The sequence below is a fragment of the Dreissena polymorpha genome, chromosome 5 (genome assembly GCF_020536995.1).
Source record: "Dreissena polymorpha isolate Duluth1 chromosome 5, UMN_Dpol_1.0, whole genome shotgun sequence".
Lineage (NCBI taxonomy): Eukaryota > Metazoa > Mollusca > Bivalvia > Myida > Dreissenidae > Dreissena > Dreissena polymorpha.
This window is the reverse complement of record NC_068359.1, coordinates 112,984,700-113,005,914: the sequence shown is the minus strand read 5'-3', so window position 1 is coordinate 113,005,914 and position 21,215 is coordinate 112,984,700.

Sequence of the window (21,215 nt, the reverse complement as noted above, 5' to 3'; positions counted from 1 at the left end):
GACAGAGCTGGCTAGACTCTTGAAATCGTATAGAATGGATCCAAATTCGGTAAGTATCAATAGAGATGGTTACATATTGAAATCGTTTAGACGGGATCAAATTTTGGTAAGCATCAAGTGAGCTAGCTAGACTCTTGCAATCGTCTAGAATGGATCCAAATTCGGTAATAGAGCTGGCTATTCTCTTGAAATCGTCTATAATGGATCCCATTTTGGTAAGTATCAATGGAGCTGGCTAACTCTGAAAACGTCTAGAATGGATTCAATTTTAGTAAGTATCAATAGAGCTGGCTAGACTCTTGAAATCGTCTAGAATGGATCAAATTTTGGTAAGTATCAATAGAGCTGGCTATACTCTTGAAATTGTCTACAATGGATTCAATTTTGGTAAGTATCAATAGAGCTGGCTAGACTTTTGAAATTGTCTAGAATGGATCCCATTTGGGTAAGTATCAATAAAGCTGGCTATACTCTTGAAATCGTCTAGAATGGATCCAATTTTGGTAAGTATAAATAGAGCTGGCTCGACTCTTGAAATCATCTAGAATGGATCCCAAATTCGGTAAGTATCAATAGAGCTGGCTATACTCTTGAAATTGTCTAGAATGGATCCCATTTTGGTAAGTATCAATAGAGCTGGCTATACTCTTGAAATTGTCTAGAATGGATCCAATTTTGGTAAGTATCAATAGAGCTGGCTAGACTTTTGAAATTGTCTAGAATGGATCCCATTTGGGTAAGTATCAATAAAGCTGGCTATACTCTTGAAATCGTCTAGAATGGATCCAATTTTGGTAAGTATAAATAGAGCTGGCTCGACTCTTGAAATCATCTAGAATGGATCCCAAATTCGGTAAGTATCAATAGAGCTGGCTATACTCTTGAAATCGTCTAGAATGGATCCCACTTTGTTAAGTATCAATGGAGCTGGCTAACTCTTGAAAGCGTCTAGAATGGATCCCAATTTTAGTAAGTATCAATAGAGCTGGCTAGACTCTTGAAATCGTCTAGAATGGATCCAATTTCGGTAAGTATAAATAGAGCTGGCTCGACTCTTGAAATCATCTAGAATGGATCCCAAATTCGGTAAGTATCAATAGAGCTGGCCATACTCTTGAAATCGTCTAGAATGGATCCCATTTTTGTAAGTATCAATGGAGCTGGCTAACTCTTGAAAACGTCTAGAATGGATCCCAATTTTAGTAAGTATCAATAGAGCTGGCTAGACTCTTAAAATCGTCTAGAATGGATCCAATTTCGGTATGAATCAATAGAACTAGACTCTTGAAATTGCCGAATGGATTCCTTTTTGGCAAGTATCAATAGAGCTGGCTAACTCTTGAAATCGTCTAGAATGGATACACTTTCGGTAAGTATCAATATAGCTGGTTTACTATTGAAATCATCTAGAATTGATCCAATTTTGGTAAGCATCAAGAGAGCTGACTAGACTCTTGAAATCGTCTAGAACGGATCCAATTTCGGTATCAATAGAGATGGCTAGACTCTATCAAAAGAGCTGGCTAGACTCTTGAATTTTTTGTCTAGAATGGATCCAAATTTGGTATCAATACAGCTGGCTATATTCTTGAAATCGTCTATAATGGATACAATTTTGTTTTGATGAGCGGTACTTCGGTTGAAAAGACAGATTTTACTTGTAGCCATTGTGCATATCAACAGTTTTATTGATACTTTGACACCCTTTAATCCAAATCTGGTCTTTATCAACAGCGATTTTCTTTTTAAATAATTTATTTAACAAAAAAAAAACATTGTCGTAAACGATGCTGCAAATATATAGATTTGGTATCCATTGTAGCAATTTATTTAGGATCCAATATAGACACGACCAAAGACAACATATATGGCCGACATTGAACCAGATTGGTCGTTTAAAGAAAAAGCAATTTGCTATATTGAAAGAGAACGATTAAAAAAAGTGTTATTATTGTTCATATTAATGTGACTGGAGTTAATGATAAACGTCAACTAATGCATGGCAGTGTTGATATTTATGGAAAAAAAAACGATTCCTGGAAATACGATGTGAAACGGTTGAAAATTTTGACCACTGTGAAGAATAACGTTTAGAACCCGTGTCACTTACAACATTTTATATTGTTGGTGAGAAGTAAAAGGGGATAAAGTGGATTTATGCTTGTGTGATGACTGTAGCCATGTGAACGGGTTATCGTACGGCAAAACCCATCACGTAAAGAAGAGTCTTCAACTTTTCAAGAAAGCCTTGTTTTGCTATCAACACAAAGCTCGGAACAGGAAGGTACCAGAGGTCCAGATAGGATGCGTATTTGCGTAAAATACGCATGACAAAAAAGAAAATACGCATGACTTAAAATTCTGTTGAGTAAAAAAACTCCTGACTAAATTCGGATTACGCATCGTGTGCAATTTCAATGCGTATTAGCCGTTTATACATGCTATAAATTCATGTAAAGATGACACACCGGTAAAAACGTAGTGACATCACCATCTATGTATAAAATGTGGTTCCCGACATAATTTACTCCTCAGTCAGAACGGTATCATTTAATGTTTGCCCACGATAAGGCCGATGTTGACACAACGGGCTCCCCGCTGCATTGTTGAGAATCGATAAACGATTATGGTGAAAACATTTGACATCACATTCGATAAAACCCGAATGGCCCAACTTCAAGCATATAATTTATGCTTTCAGTTCATCTCTTGTGTGGCACTATGGAAAAACCTTTACATTCAAGCACTTTAAATGGCGCCAAAATACACATATAATAAACAAGTCTTGTGGGCCAAGCTAAGACGATTTTGATCGTGGCTGTACAGTGTGTGCTAAACAATGGCTTGCCAAATCAAGACGGAAAAAGAGATTAATGGCTGCTTATAAGCCGAGGGCAAAATACTAAAAAACACTATTAAATACAAAAAAAGTGATTGCTTTATTGTGTACAAGACTGCTTGTTATAGCGAGTTAACATTACATGTGTAATTTATTATTAATTCTGATCCTTTGAACATAAATACTCCTTAAAATTATCGGATTTTGATTTTCACTCATCAATTAAAAATTTCATGAGTGAAATACCCCTCGGCTGAAAAAATTATCTGGAGCTCTGGAAGGTACATAGATTTTTTTTCAAGTAGAGAGCTATAACAGTTTCATTATTCATAATTGGAGTAAAGTAAATTTTGTAGGAAAAGTGCACCCTGTCAGTGATTTTTACCACATAATCGGGCTCATATTTGCTTTCATTTTGAAAAAGAAAACGTGCCATGTAAGGAAAAAGTGGGATGATTGAACTTTACCGGTACGCAACACTTAACATCAAACAGCGTACCCTAACCCTTAACACCTAACATATAACAACTAACGCAACACCTTATAATCCTATTTATCCTATATATTTCCTAAGTATCGGGGGCTACCGCCCCCAAACCCCCGCTTTGTTGATAGTGGTAAACAACTGCGTACCGGTAAAGTTCAATCTAGCCGAAAAAGTTGTGTTGTAAATGCATGGAAATCAAGGACAGCAAAGTCACAGCATATTTGAATTTTATGACCGAGTATTGATGTTTTCCTCAAACAAACAACAAAAAAGTATATTATGTCCAAAATACAAAAATTACTATTCTGAAAATGATATACTTTTTGTGTGATCATCTATATATATACATTCTTCATCCAATTGTTAATACCAAATACATGTATTATCCCTACTGGATATGTGGTGTTTACACTTACTTATTAATCCAGTTAAAAGGGGTTTATCATATAAAATACTGAGTAATGACATGCTATGTCGTGAATGTCTGAATAAATAAAAACGATGACACATATCATAATGGATCATTTCACACTTCTCATGAAACACTAATATCAGTTCTTACTCCTATACAAGTGCTTGTGTATTTGACATCTGTATATAATTATTTTGTTAAAGAACTTGAAGAAAATGTTGTCAATTTATAGAAACAACTTTGAGAAGGCTTATTGAAGCCAAATTAATAAGAAAAGACCAAATATTTCTATTTTAATAAATACAAATAGTTAAAATTATTCATACACAATTTGCAATTGTGCATAATTTTGTTGACTGAAACTACCGTAATTGCTTTATGTTTTCGGACACTGTAAGCAGAGCTCCAGATAAGGTTTTGTGAAATTTTTAAATTACTACCAGATTTTCAAAAAGAATTCTTAACTCTGAAATTTTATTCTTAACGTTACTACTAAGTTTTGGAAAATAATTCTTATTTTTTCTAAAAGACCTAAAAATAAATAATAATGGTTATTTTCATGAAAAAAAGATCAAAATAAACATACTAGCAACTTTATTTATGCGAGTTCAACAGTGTCTTTTCAGTATTATACAATGTTATTTTTCAAATACCTTCATATGCCCAAACTGTGCTTAGATTGTATGCCTTAGATGAATTTTTACATATTTCACAATTAGAACGGATCTCCCCTTCAATCTTTTCAACGATTAGCCACGGGACTTGTCCCTTCCACTCGTTCAATGTTTTTTTTGTGTTTAAGTTTGGACCCGTCGTGTTGCGTTTTTGTTTAGCTTTTCTGACTGTGTCGGCAACTGAACAAACAACATCGTATAAGATCTTTTCTATAATGTCTTTCTTAACATTTAACTTCGGCTTACTTTGCGTACAATATGTTAAAAGCGTGTTTTTGGACGCTTTGCATTTTTTTAGGACGTTCTCTGGGCGCCGCCATTGTTTTTGCCAGATAGACTGTATACGCCGCTTTTATTGGAAAAAATGCGCTTTGTTATACAAACCTGATATCCATTCTATATAAGCACCGCAAAGATCTTTAATACGCAAAAAGAACTCAATAAAAATCGATACGATCCGATGTAAAAATAATATTCGTAACTGGATTTTGAAATTCTTAATGGTATGACAAGATTTTAAAATAAATACGTAACGGACTTGAAAATAATTCGTAATTACGAAAATACGACCCTTATCTGGAGCTCTGCTCTAAGTTTTCGGACACCCCTTTTTTTAGCAAAAATAATTATTTTTCGTGACTCTTAATTTTCGGACACTCGAGTTTTTGTCAATAATTAATATCTCTAAGTTTTCGGACAGTATATATTACAGCGCTGTTTTACCAAATGTTGGTCCTGTTTTTGATATATAATGACACTTCGATTATGGGGTTTTACAACCGGATTAACATCATAAAACGTGGCAGGTACATGCCTGAGGGCAACGGACCATTACATTTGCATTATTGGGTAAATAACCCTGTAAACCGGTATTAAACATTGGTTTCGCCCGATAGCATAAGCGTTATGACAATTATCAGGGGTAGTGCCAATTAACAAGTTCAATTATCTAGCGCAATGGTATTACCGATTCTCAGTAAAATAGCTGTAACAAATAATAAAAGCTTCAAAGTGTGATGCACCCTATTGCAAGTTTTACGATTAATGGAAGGTGTAAGACAACAACTTTCGGAAACGAACAAACAAAGAATTCATAGTTTGCTTTTTTATTGCGTTAATTACAGGTTCATAATAGCGAGTATCGGTACATCACATGCTCTTCTGTGAACTCGTTGGCCAAAGTACAACCTAGTAGTAACTTTCTGTCAAATAATTTAAGCATTTAAAATTATTTAAAAGATAATGCAAACATAACTGTAATTTATTCTAAATGATATTTTACAAGCGCGTGCTATCACCAGTAGTCGTTGATACAATGGACGCTATTTTCGGACACTTCAATTTTTGACTCTAAGTTTTCGGATACCTGTATTTTGAGAATAATTTTCGTATCTAAGTTTTCGGACACGAATACAAATAATTATTTTTAAGTGTCCGAAAACATAGAGTAATTACGGTAATTGATGATCTTATGAACCTGTCTGAATATAACTACATGTACTAGTCAAATATCAACTTCAACATTTCAGTGATACATTGTATGCTGATTACCTGTGCAGGAGGAAAATGAAACCAGACAGATTATGGACTCAAATTCAACCCGTAAAAAAGCTAGGAACTTGCAGTCACTGAGTGTTCTTGTTTACAGTCATGTGTTTAATGCTGCCACAACATAAATATTATAGCTGGCTCTGGACTCGACCATATGCATCTTAAAATGATCTTTGAACGCGATTGTCTCAAGAACATTTTTATAATAAATAACTTTGACGGTCAGCCCAGGGTCACCAATGCCAAGCGTCTTTTGGAGACACTTATTCCAACCTGTCAAAGTTCTTCAAAGAACTACCATGACAATCGTGTATTTGTTTTGTTTGTCATAATAAGTTTAATGTTTAATATCACTAGTATCACTAGTCATTGATACATTGATAAATCTATTTTCCTTTAAACGTGTTTGATTGAATGATTATATGTGCCTTGTTACTTAATTATTAATGTTCTTATTTCCCTGTAACATTTTCAAGTCTTATTCATAGAAGAACGCATTTCACATGCAATTTCAAACAAGGTTAGCAAATCTTACTGCACTGAGTAGGTTTCGTCTCACACATGATATATGAGATGTATGTATGTTTATATGTTTATGGGTTTATTATAGGCTTTTCCTCTTTTTTATGCCCCCCTTCGAAGAAGAGGGGGTATATTGCTTTGCTCATGTCGGTCTGTCGGTCAGTCTGTCGGTCGGTCCGTCCACCAGGTGGTTGTCAGACGATAACTCAAGAACGCTTGGGTCTAGGATCATGAAACTTCATAGGTACATTGATCATGACTCGCAGATGACCCCTATTGATTTTGAGGTCACTAGGTCAAAGGTCACGGTGACCAGAAATAGTTAAATGGTTTTTGAATGATAACTCAAGAACGCATACACCTAGGATCATGAAACTTCATGGGTAGATTGATCATGACTTGCAGATGACCCCTATTGATTTTGAGGTCACTAGGTCAAGGTCACGGTGACCCGAAATAGTAAAATGGTTTCCGGATGATAACTCAAGAACGCATACGCCTAGGATCATGAAACTTCATGGGTAGATTGATCATGACTCGCAGATGACCCCTATTGATTTTGAGGTCACTAGGTCAAAGGTCAAGGTCACGGTGACCCGAAATAGTAAAATGGTTTTCGGATGATGACTCAAGAACGCATACGCCTAGGATCATGAAACTTCATAGGTAGATTGATCATGACTTGCAGATAACCCCTTTTGAGGTCACAAGGTCAAAGGTCAAGGTCATGGTGACCCGAAATAGTAAAATGATTTTCGGATGATTACTCAAGAACGCTTTTGCCTAGGATCATGACACTTCATAGGTACATTGATCGTGACCCGCAGATGACCCCTATTGATTTTCAGATCACTAGGTCAAAGGTCAAGGTCACAGTGACAAAAATCGTATTCACACAATGGCTGCCACTACAACGGACAGCCCATATGGGGGGCATGCATGTTTTACAAACAGCCCTTGTTTTATCTTTTTATAATAATTTTTGAACATTTAGCTCATCTTAATGCTCACATATAAAAATCTCAAATTCAGTATGGCGTTTCTGGAAAAGGGGGGTAGCCTTGATTGTAAAGCCGGAACTTTTCGTTTTCACTGGTGACCCCCATTTTTAGCTTATTATTATAAAACAATGTCTTTGCCATCAACTACAAGTTTCTGTATAGTTTTGTTTTCGTTTGTAAGTTTTTCATTGTTTGCAAAGTATTTTGTATTGTTTTCATTGTGTTCAACATGCTGTGCCCGTGCACGAAGTATTATGCCATCAAATTGTAGTTTTCAACTATGTTATTCAAAATGTTCCTATTTTTGGAGTGAGTATAAGATTTCCATTATTTTTATCTCTAATTATGCGTTAAACACAAAATTGAAATCACCTCCAACTAAAATGTTTTTATCTTTGTTATTTATTTTATCGGAATGTAATGTTTCATAAAATTTGGATTCATCTATATTCAGGCCGTAAACGTTTATTAATGTTAATTGTGTTTTGTGTATAATTATCCCCCGCCAGAGGCGGAGGGATATTGTTTTGGCATTGTCCGTCCGTCCAGCTGTCTGTCCGGCACTTTTGTGTCCGGAGCCATATCTTGGAAGTGCTTTGGCGGATTTCATTGAAACTTGGTATGAGTATATATATGCATAAGAGGATGATGCACACCAAATGGCATTGTACACCATCTGATAAAAATAGAGTTATGGCCCTTTGTATCTTGAAAAAATGCTTTTTACTATAGGCACTTTTGTGTCCGGAGCCATATCTTGAAGTGCTTTGGCGGATTTCATTGAAACTTGGTATGTGTACAGTCATTGAAATTTAGATGTAAATCTACAAGCAAGTTGGTCTAGTAATATGCGAATTCGAAGTAGCCTGAGTCAGATTTTACTAGCCCAAACATTTTTGTTAAAAATGCAGATAAACATAATATAAAACATCCAAAGAAGCATTTATTTATTCAATCTTTAGAACACAATACAACACTCTTATTAATTTCATCCTCATCCAAGTCAGCTTCCTCTTCATCTGAGCCAGCCTCTTTTGGATCCTGAAATAAGAAGAAATTAATTTCACACACGGATTTCAATTTAATCACAATTATAAATATATACGTTAAGTTTAGGTAAAAAATTAGCAGAAATGTATCCCATATATCCATGTGATAGAGAGAGCAAACCTGAACCACCAGAAAATATATAAGCAATTTAGTGCTAGGTTATTCTACAAAAAGCCAGTTGACAAATGCGTCAATCACACTTACCTCAGATTTGCATTCCTCAACGACGTACTTCAATGACAACTGTTCGGCCATTACTCTCTGTGTCCCGAACGAAACGCAAAAGATTTATTTTACATAATAATAATCCGGGAACCACAAAACCATGCGCTTTATGCGCAGTAATCCAATTATCGGCTGATTGCCCAGCACGTGCGCGCAGTGTGTTAAAACATAAGCAGCTGTTGATTTAAGCGGCTCAAAACTTCGTTTACAAATATTGAAAATGAAATTCGAACTTGTTTTGTTAAATGAATTGTACAAGCAACTAGTTTTTTGCTGTCGGACTAGTGCGAATTTCGACGACTGTGTGTATATACATATGCATAACAGGATGATGCACGCCAAATGGAATCGTACACCATCTGTTAAAAACAGAGTTATGGCCCTTTGTATCTTGAAAAAATGCTTTTTACTTTTGGCACTTTTGTGTCCGGAGCCATATCTTGGAAGTGCTTCGGCGGATTTCATTGAAACTTGGTATGAGTATATATATGGATCAGAGGATGATGCACACCAAATGGCATTGTACACCATCTGTTAATAATGGAGTTATGGCCCTTTGTATCTTGAAAAAATGCATTTGTTTGCGTGTCAGCAGCTATATCTTGGGAGTGCTTTGGCGGATTTCATTTAAACTTTGAATGAGTATATATATTGATAAGATAATAATTCACGCCAAATGGCATTGTACATTATCTGTTAATAATGGAGTTATGGCCCTTTTTATCTTGAAAAAATGCTTTTTTGAGTGTCAAATATAACACTTGTGTCCAGCAGCATATTGGCGGGGGATATCAATTCAACAAATTTGCTTGTTATATCTATACTTGCTTGTCTGCCAATTATTATTTCTTTCAAGTTATCCACTGTTATTCCTGTATTACTTTTGATCAGTAAAGTGATGCCTTGTTTATTTGTATGTTGTCCGCTAAGATAAATATCTCCGTCCCATGCACTTTTCAATGTTTGTGCGCAGGTACGTGTGATGTGATTTTCCTGTAAAAGACTTTTTTTCGTCTAACCATTTGAAAATTAAAGTGTGTTTGTCTTTGTTATTTAGCCCTTTTACATTTAGAGTACATATGTTAATATTCATACAAAAGGAGGAGAAATACATGCCACTTTTCTTGTTTCTAACATTTTAAAATCATTTTGTAGAGCTAGATTATTTATTGATAATAAATTATGCAAAATTATATTACGCTTTGACGTTAAAAACAATAACCTTCCATGTCGTTGATACATTCTGTTCATTAAATTGATCTACGTACTTGTTCATTTATTACAATGGTATTGGTAACTATGCCCTGCCTTCATTTAAATTGATCTCGATACCATTTTTTGAACATTTCATTATCATTAACCAGGTTTTCCAAAGGAAAAAACTGGTTATTAGATTGGCGAATGCGGGCGGGCTGGCTGGCTGGCTGGCGGGCGGGCGGAACATGCTTGTCCGGGCCATAACTATGTTGGTCATTGTCAGTTTTTAAAATCATTTGGCACATTTGTTCACCATCATTGGACGGTGTGTCGCACGAAATAATTACGTCGATATCTCCGAGGTCAAGGTCACTTTTTGAGTTCAAAGGTCAAAAATGGCCATAAATGAGCTTGTCCTGGCCATAACTATGTCATTCATTGTGAGATTTTAAAATCATTTGGCACATTTGTTCACCATTATGGGACGGTGTGTCGAACGAAAGAATCACGTCAATATCTCCAATGTCAAGGTCGCCACGACTAAAAATAGATTTTTTTTTTTAAACAAACTTACAAAGGGGGTTAATTTTGTTTGTTCATTTCAAAAGTTCAGTTTGAGTTTTCTCCCTTTATCAGAATTTTTTTTCACAATGAAAACATGGTTTTGTGACAATTTTGTCCCTTGTTAACACTTTGCTTTCCGCGTGGTAAGACCACCATTTTTAAATGAATGAATAATTTAGTGAATTAGTTAAATGTGTTTGAATATCGTTCCAAAATATTTTATAACACTTGTTAGTGATGCTATCAGATCCCGAACTTTTGTTATTTTGCATTTCTTTAAGAGCTAGTCCACATTCATATTCAGTTAGTAATCCGTCACATACTTCTTTTTCCTCTTCATTTAAAGCATGATGTGTTTTTTTTACAGAGGGTGTTATTTTCAACATTCTTTCGTTTATAGGGTTTCAAAAAATAGGCTTGTACTATTATTTGCACAATATTCATATTCAGTTTGTAATCCTTCACATACTTGTTATTCCTCTTCCTTTAAAGCATGATGTGTTATTATTTTACAGAGGTTGTTATTTTCGACATTCTTTCGTTTATAGTGTTTCAAAAAATAGGCTTCTTCTATTATTTGACTTTTATTTGATATGTCTTTGCCATTAACTACTAGTCTGTGTATAGTTTTGTGTTTGCTTCTACGTTTGAAAATGTTTGCACAGTATTTTGTATTGTTTTCATTGTGTTCAACATGATGTGCCTGGCTCGAAGTATTATGCCATTGAGGTGTGTGTGATAAATTCCTTCTATTATATTTTTTTTATGCCCCCCTTCGAAGAAGAGGGGGTATATTGCTTTGCTCATGTCGGTCGGTCGGTCGGTCCATCCACCAGGTGGTTTCCGGATGATAACTCAAGAATGCTTGGGGCTAGGATCATGAAACTTCATAGGTACATTGATCATGACTCGCAGATGACCCCTATTGATTTTGAGGTCACTAGGTCAAAGGTCACAGGTGAAGGTCACAGTTACTGGAAATAGGCATTTTAAGGATTTAGCATGGTTCAAACAAGGGAAACAACTACCGTTTATGCATGTTCTTTTTATTACAGCATTTGCCTCCCTTTAATTCATTTAAAATCTCATTTTACAGCAGAGATTCCAAATCTGACCTGTAAATGAGCCCCATATTTACTGCCAGTGCTAGGTTACCTTTTCCCATTTGATCATTCTTAAGTATTGGTATTGTAATGCTGCTGCTACTGCTACTGCTGCTACTACTACTTCTACTACTACTACTACTACTACTACTACTACTACTACTACTACTACTACTACTACTACCACTTATACTACTACTACTACTACTTCTACTTATTCTACTACTACTACTACTACTACTACTACTACTACTACTACTACTACTACTACTACTACTACTACTACTACTACTTCTACTACACCACCACTACACCACCACCACCACTACACCACCACCATCGTTCACAGTGACAAAAAACGTATTCACACAATGGCTGCTACTACAACTTATAGCCCATATAGGGGGGCATGCATGTTTTACAAACAGCCCTTGTTTTGTAAGAATTTCCTTCTTCAATGGAGGTGGCATAATTTGTGTTTCTTTTATGCATCTGTTTTTCAAGTGCTTCAATGACTTTTATGGCTTCATTTTCAAGTTTGTGTGTTTCTTTTTTTTTAGCTTACCTGAGCACAACGTGCTCATGGTGAGCTTTTTAGATCGCCTTTTGTGCCTTGTCTGTCGTGCAGCGTCAACATTTACCTTGTTAACACTTTAGAGGTCACATTTATTGTCCAATCTTCATGAAACTTGGTCAGAACATGTGTCCCATTAATATCTTGGACGAGTTCGAAAATGCTTCTTGTTGTTGAAAAACCTGGGTGTCAGGGGGCGTGGCAGTTTTCCTAATATGGCTATTGTAAAACCTTGTTAAGACTCTAGAAGTTACATTTTTTGTTTAATCATCATGAAACTTGGTCGGAACATGTGTCCCAATAAAATCTTTGACAAGTTCAAAAATGGTTCCGTTTGGAAGAAAAACATGGCCGCCAGGGGGCGGGGCAGTTTTCCTATTATGGCTATAGTAAAACTTGTTCACTCTGTAGAAGTCAAATTCATTGTTCAATCTTCATGAAACTTAGTCAGAACATTTGTTCTAATGATTGGGGAGGGGGGCAGTTGTCCTTATATGGCTTTAGTGAAAACTTGTTGACGCTATATTAGCCTTATTTATTGGCCAATCTACATGAAACTTGGTCAAAACATTATTTTGTCCCAATGAAATCTTAGGGAAGATTGAAACTGGGTCATATGAGCTTAAAAACTAGGTCGCTAGGTCAAATATAAGAATAAACATGTTGAAAGTCACTTTTTTGGTCTAATCTTCATGAATCAGTTTGCATTTGTCCAGAATAGTCTAGTTCCTTTTGCTCTCAGGTGAGCGCCTTAGGTCCTAACGGCCCTGTTGTTTTAAATGACGTGCATCTTATTGTTGTGTTAAGTATCTTGCCTTTAATTATTTCCCATAAGGTGTTTGGATTTGCATCTTTGTTATCTTAAACTGTATTGATTATTACCTGTTATATTTGTGTTTGATATTGTGTATCTTTTCAGAAGCTATTATTAACTTTTAAAGTACCTTGGGCCTCTTTCAGGTTGTATTTCATGCAGTTAAAGTTAAACTATCGAGTGATCAGTCATAAATCCTGGTTTTTAAGTTGCATGTGTTGATAAGGTTGCAAATAGACTCGCATATTTAAAAAAATCTTATCTCCAAAATATTGCTGTTTTTGTGTTTGAGTGCCAGGTGAATTTTCTTTCATTATGATAAACTGTATGCCTTATGTCTATCAAATTGTAGTTTTCAATAATGTTATTCAAAATGTTCCTTTTTTTGGAGTGAGTATAAAGATTTCCATTTCTTTTATCTCTAATAATGGGTTAAGAACATTATTAAAATCCTCTCCGACTATAATGTTCTTATCTTGGTTATTCATTATAACATTTGGATTCATCTATGTTCGGACCTTAAACGTTTATTAATGTTAATTGTTTTTCGTGTATTTTTATATCTATACTTGCGTGTCTGCCAATAATTATTTCGTTCAAGTAATCCACTGTTATTCCTGTATGACTTTTACTCAGACAAGCGATGCCTTGTTTATTTGTATGTTAAGATAAATATCTCCGTCCCAACCACTTTGTTTGTCAATGTTTTTGCTAAGGTATGTTTGAGGTGACTTTCCTGTATAAAAAAGACATATATTACTTTTTTTGTGTAACCATTTGAAACTTTTAGTGCATTTGTCTTTGTTATTTAGCCCTTGTACATTTACAGTACATATGTTTATACTCACACAAAAGGACGGAATTGCATGATACCATTCTTGTTCCAAACATTTTAAAATCATTGTGTAGAGCTAGATTATTAGTTAATAGTTCATTATGTCAAGTTATATTAAGCTTTGATGATAATAACAATTACCTTTAATGTTGATACATTGTGTTCATTAAATTGATCTCAGCACGAAGTACTTGTTCATTTATTGTGATGGTATTAGTAACTTTGCCCTGCCTTCAGATTGATCTCAAAACCATTTTCAAACATTTCATTATCATTAGCACTTTCCTTTCAAAATGCCATCATTGTCATTATATTGACTGAAAATAGTCTACCAGTCACACATAACTTAATTAATATCTCCCTTTTTAGCTCGACTTTTAGAACAAAACAAGAGCTATTGTCATAGCCAGGTAGTCGATGTTCGCGTTTGTTTAGTTGTCTGTAAATGTCAATTTCCGCAAAGACTATCAAAGATATCCTCTTCAAACTTACAATACTTGCTCAATTTCGCCTGTTAAGTCCATACTGACAAGGCTGGTTACCATGTGACCTATATTTATGGAATTATCTGCCCTTGTTTTGACTTAGTACATAGAAATATTGTCAAATTCTCAACAAAAAACTTAATTTTCTCAAACATTGTCCAACCTTTCAACTTGACAGTCTACATACTTATATAATATGATGACATGCAACTTCTGTTAAAAGCACATACCTTTATCCTTCATATTTTACTAGTTATTAGTTTACCGACTTACAATTTCTCAAACACTATCGAAGCTTTCAAATGAGAAGCTTGACATCCGTTCAACACTTAAAGAAACCTAGCCTTACTTATGAATCTTCCTCTTCATCTCTTGAAAATGTTTGTCTGTAAAATACAACCATAAATCTAATATTTAATTTAAACTTTTTCATACATACATTGTTTTAAAGCCCCGAAGGCAGGCATATGGTTTCTGAACTGTCTGTCCGAAAAATTATACTTTTGCCATAACTTCCATACTACAGAATAATTGTTTTCACTTGATATTTGTACACAACTCTTCTTTGATCAACACCTTCCCACGGACATATTTCTTGATGACCTTGGCCCTTGAACTCAAAAATCAAAGCACCCAATAACTTAACATTCACCATAACTTTGTGGTTCATGATTGGATTTACTTTATTTTTGTCCATAACTCCCTTTTGGACAAGACCTTCCCACTGACCTACTTTATGATGACCTTGACCATTGAATGACCTTAGCTTAAAGGTCGAAGTGTTTAAAACCAGATAGACATATTAAGCACGAGTAACATATTAAATCTTCAACTTCATAACATCAGTATACATGTACACTGTATCTGGCAGCAAAATAGCGTGGATCCGTTTGCATTTACTTCAGTTTAGTCACTACACTTCTTTCCAAGCACCCTAAATTTAGCCCCAGGCCTTCAGCGCCTTCGGCGCTTTGATTTAATGCCGCTCCCATTCCAGACATATAAGCGAGAAAGTGATAAGAACAATAGTAGATTGCAACACTATCTGATTTGAAAAAAGCAATGTATCTAACTCGGCCGAACTACAATTTGATTATTGCCAATGCGCGTGCGTGAGCATAAGGATAAGATGTTTTTAAATACATTTTATTACGTTAGTTTTTTTACTTGTAAAAACCTTTTGCATTTGCTGAAGAATTCCGTATATATCAACCACGCAGTATAATATTAAACCCTCTCCCATTCAGAAGCAAAGTGAAAATGACTATGTGCAAACAGCATAAAACCAGAACAGCCTTGGAGTAACTCGCAATTTGTTCAGGTTTTATGCTGTTTGCTACTCACCAGTATCTAAGTGTTGGAAAGGAAGCCTTACAAACTTGAAGAAAGGCCTTTAATCTAAAATGACTTTCTAAGGGACTACACATGCTTGAAAATACGTATCTAAGTGGTAAAAGGTCAAAACACTCATATACGCATTTCAGGCCACGGTATTTTAAGCCTCGCCGATTCGATAAATTATGCAATGATAGAATAGTAACATATTCTCTGTATGAAGTGGGCATTACAACATAAAACAAGCAATAGACGAGTTTTATATTCCCAAGTTGGGGGATGATCACAACGAGGAAATCAGGTTCAGTGAGATATGCCATCGAGATTTTTTCCGCCAAACCGTGCTTTATTATTTATGAAATCGTTAAATTGTTTGATCATAGAACCACTTTATGAACATGCAGTGTATACGTGTAACAAAAATTGTAAGAGTGCACGTGACAAATACGTACTCCACATGGCACCAGACACACTTTGGCGTCGTTTTATTATAATAAATATGATAACGTGATATTATTTCAGTATTTTTTCTTTCTCTGCAGCTTGGAACTATAGCGAGAAGAGAGAGAAAAGAAGAGTATACCACTTTTATAAAGATCACATGATGAAACTATTTGAGCCTTGTTTTGGGATAACTGGACTTAATGCATGAGCGTAAAGTGTTATCCCAGATTAGCCTGTGCAGTCCGCACAGGCTAATCAGGGACGACACTTTGAGCCAAAACTTGATTTTCGATACGAAGGAACTTCCTTGAAACTAAAAATACCAAAACATCGTAAAGTGTCGTCCCTGATTAGCATGTCCAGACTGCACAAGCTTATCTCGGACGACACTTTACGCACATGCATTAAGCCCAGTTTTCTCAGAAAAAGGCCCATATAGTGTATACGTGTAACAAAATTGTAACAGTACATGTTACAATTAAGTATTCCACATGGTACCATGGTAATCAGTGCAGTAAACCAGGTGTCATTGTTTCGACATTGACTTCATGAAATGTGGATAAAATAATAAAATAGACATATAAGTTTAAGGTAAATAAAACTTCACATAATATAACATAAGATTGATATTGATAAGATCAACATTACATATTTATAAAAATAGTTTCTAGTGAGCATACAAGGCGCATGACTGTATAGAATGACAATTAACACTTTCTTGTTGGGTTGTTTGGTTTAAATTGTTAAACTTATTTGTTTATCTATGCTTTCTTATTTTATTGTTCTTACTAGTGATCTTTTAATATATTTGGACCGTGCTCTGTGAAAAAGGGGTTTAATGCATGTGCGTAAGGTGTCGTCCCAGATTAGCCTGTGCCGTCCGCATAGGCTAATCAGGGACGACACTTTCCGCTTTTATGATATTTTTCGTTTAAAGAACGTCTCTCCGTTCTCAAAGTGAGCTTCTGTAATCATCCTATGTCAAGCATCCAGCATCATTTGGTGTGCGGTATGTGTGTATCGTAATATTTCAGATCGTTACAAATCTAGAGGCCACGTTTCCCATCTAATCTTTATGGAACTTAATCAGAAAATATCGGACTGTTTGACCATTATATAAAGATAGAAATTTAGTCACGTGTTTGAAACTAGGTCACTATGTCAAATCATAGCAAAATCGTATAACCATTCTTGAGTCCACAATAGTGGTCTAAAATAGTGTATTCCTAAGGGCATAAGGAATATACTGGACTATACATTCCCAGGGTATGACACGCAGAGCGTACGTAAGTGTTAATATAGTATTGTATTGACTGTTAATATCATTTAATACGTATTTATAATATGAAATTTGACTATACTAGTATACAAAGTTTGTATTAATATTTAATTATAATTAGCATTGCACCTATCACTGCAATAATTATAAGAATGCGGTACCATATTACTAGAATCAACCCTGGTATGTTTCCGCGCAAGGTGTATGATACGTTGGTGGGATTTACTTCCTCTTTCCCAAAGACCAAGATCTTGTCAGTTATCAGAATGTCCAGTTGATATTTGGACAGCACAGAGAAGACCGGGCCTTTGCATCGCTCCTCGATAAAAAGGTTTAACACTAGTCCATGGGAGTGAAATGCGGCTCGAAGCCGGCGCCTCTGCAATGAAAAGAGGTTGCAGTGTAGCAGAATGTTGGCAGCCGTGAAGGGCTCCCGACAACGGTTCCAGAACGATGACATACTCTCCTGCGCCACCGAGTTACAGTGTGTTTCCAATCCTAAGACGCGTCGTGGCTCTGTCAAGCGTCATTGCTCTGTTAAGCGTTATGTCTCTGTCAATCGTCGTGGCTCTGTCAAGCGTCGTGGCTCTGTCAAACGTCGTGGCTCTGTCAAGCGTCGTGGCTATGTTAAACGTCTTGGCTCTGTCAAGCGCCGTGGCTCTGTCAAGCGTCATAGTTCTGTCAAGTGTCGTGGCTCTGGCAAGCGTCGTGGCTCTGTCAAGCGTCATGGCTATGTCAAACATCGTTTTTATGTCAAGCCTTGGCTCTGTCAAGCGTCCTGGCTTTGTCAAGCGTCGTGGCTCTGTCAAGCGTCGTGGCTCTGTCAAGCGTCGTAGCTCTGTCAAGCGTCGTGGCTCTGTCAAGCGTCGTAGCTCTATCAATGTGACAGTTCGTTCATGGAAGCATTTTGTCATTTATTTGAGTCGCGTTTTGAGAAAACTGGGCATAATGCATGTGCGTAAAGTGTCGTCCCAGATTAGCTTGTGCACTCCGCACAGGCTAATCAGGGACGACACTTTCTCTTTTACGACATTCTTCGTTTAAATGAAGTTTCTTCTTAGCAAAAATCCTATTTAGGCGGAAAGTATCGTCCATGATTAGCCTGTGCAGTCCGCACAGGCTAATCTAGGACGACACTTCACGCACATGTATTAAGCCCTTTTTTTCTCAGAACGCGACTCATTTTATGACGAAAGCATTCATGTTCCCATATTGAACCGCGATTGTTTGGAATAATGATTCAAATCGAGCATATTTGTTTTGTAAATATTTGCTTAATTACCATCTCTACGGTATCAGGTTTCGTATGAATCGCATACGTAAAACCTATGTATGTGACACCATACTGAAATCTTGTCTAAGTACATGCTTAAACAGCATAGCAAGCCTAAAGTTAAATGACTTGTGTGTGGACTCAAAAGGACCGTTTTTACAGATTTTGGCATGTATTGTATTGTATCATTAAATGCTTTATATAAATAAATGTAAACATTTGATCTAAAAAGCTTCAGTTTAAAATCAAGAAAGAAACAAAAAAGTAACCCTCAACTGGGCTCGAACCACTGACCCCTGACGTTAAAGTCTAATGCTTAGACCACTCGGCCATCCGTTCTCATACGATGAATGATGTATTTTATACTTTATATAAGCAATCCTCGTAGTGTCACACAATAAATATAACGACAACAACAGAACTCCCCAGACTATTCAGTCGTTTCGCGTTGCAACAATTTAAAATTTTCAGGTTTTTAAATCGTCAAAAGATGCAGAAAATGTATATTTCAGAGCATGGTAAATGTTCAGTATTACTGTTTCATCACAAAGATCATAACTAAAACGAAAATTTACGAATCTGAAACATTTCTTTTGAATTTTGTCACTTAACCAAAACGTGAAAAGGTCCCTTTAAAATGCATTCCTTAATTACGTTAGTATTAAAAAAAATATTGTAGAAATCGCTCCTACTGGACATTGTTTTTCAAATCAAAACAACATACGGACGCATCGCTTTTGAGAATCAGTATACATGTATCATAACCCATTTATGCCTAGTGGACTCTCGCATCCATCTAAATTGAATCAATTTATTTCCAAAATTAGGCATGTCTAGTATATTTATTTCTATATTTAGAATACTTCTTACGGAAATTCCATTAAGCAAACAGCGCAGACCCAGATGAGACGCCACATGATGCGGCGTCTCATATGGTTCTACGCTGTTTGCAAAAGCCTTTTTTCTAGACGTGAGGCATAAATGGGTTAAAGTCATGCGACAGCTTAGGGATGCCTTGTACTTTGATTGTTGTTAAACTTATGATAAAGTATTTCCTCGTAAACTAATGATGATCGTGTCGAAACACAAAAAGACATTGACTTTTGCAGTCGTTTCTGTCAAATATCGTTTTATGTTATATATCTGCTTTGCTTCTACTACCGGTATAGCATGTTTCTTAATTTCGAACTTTTAAAGACATTGAAATGATAAAGTTGGTAAGGACATTCAATGTAATGTGAATAGGACTTATCTAACTTTATAGGTCATGTATGGTTTTAGAAGTTGGTTTAATAAACCCAAATCAGTCTGTTAAAACCCAAATGAAGACCGATGCGGAATATCATGTCCTTACTTTTGGTCTTATCATGTGTTTTTCAGATACACCGGACTCAGCATGTATTCTTCTACGAGATAAACGAAACTTTTATGAACGTATCTGTTTCAATAATCTACTAGTTTTAAATGAACCGAACAAACTCTTGTCACGTGGTTGAATTAGGTGAGTGGTTATGACATACGACCCATTGTCGCATGACGCGGCTCATAGACCAGCGCTATTATGACAATATTGCATCATTCAAACCAATAGCGCTACTCGAAGGAGCCTGGATGTACATGTGATTTGCATCACGATTTTTTTGTTGCTTACCGGTATATTTCGTGATGTTCCATTCACAATTCTTTGGTAACCTAAATCTGTAAAATCATTTTAGCCTCGCTCTGGAAAAATCGGGCTTAATGCATATGCGTTAAGTGTCGTCTCAGATTAGCCTGTGCAGTCCACACCGACTAATCAGGGGCGACACTGTCCGCTTTCAGACCTAGTTAAGTCATATGGTTCAGATTTTGCTTTGATTTCAACCGAATCCTATTTCGAATTCAATGTTGAATGAAAGCCATGTTGTTGTTGTTGTTTTCAAACCTTTATGTTACATTTAATCGTAACTGTTTTACACCTGTATTTAGTATTTATTCAAATGAGACCATCTCAAGGTGAAAAAAGAATGCTTAACTGCTTCTTGTTAATTGCTTTTGCTCAATAAACATTTGAAAAAAAAAATGCGTGCCAATTTCGTTGTTGCAGATAACAATCTTGAGAGTAGCGACTGCTTGATTACTTCTTGACATTCGCTTTTTGATCTATATGCAATTCGTATTTGTGCTCAAAAAGTGAATGTTGCTGACAACCGCTTTGAAATATTTACATTTATACCGTTTGAAATACAGAAATGTCGAGAACATCTTTTTATGTAATTAATATAAATTTAAATAACCAGTAATGAATTTAAATGACATGTTCATGATGCAATATTCTGAACGACATTCAACCATGTGCATCGGGAGTTAGAAAAGGATATGGGTATAAACAATATATACATATATTTATACCATATATTTATACATGTACTCACATTTGTGTTAATAAGACCTTGTAAAACATTGATCTGTCAATACCAAAGAAATCGAAATTAAAAACATCGACCGGTAATTTAAGTTCTTTCAATCGGGAAACTAACACAGCTAACAATAGGAAAACAATCCTTAATAC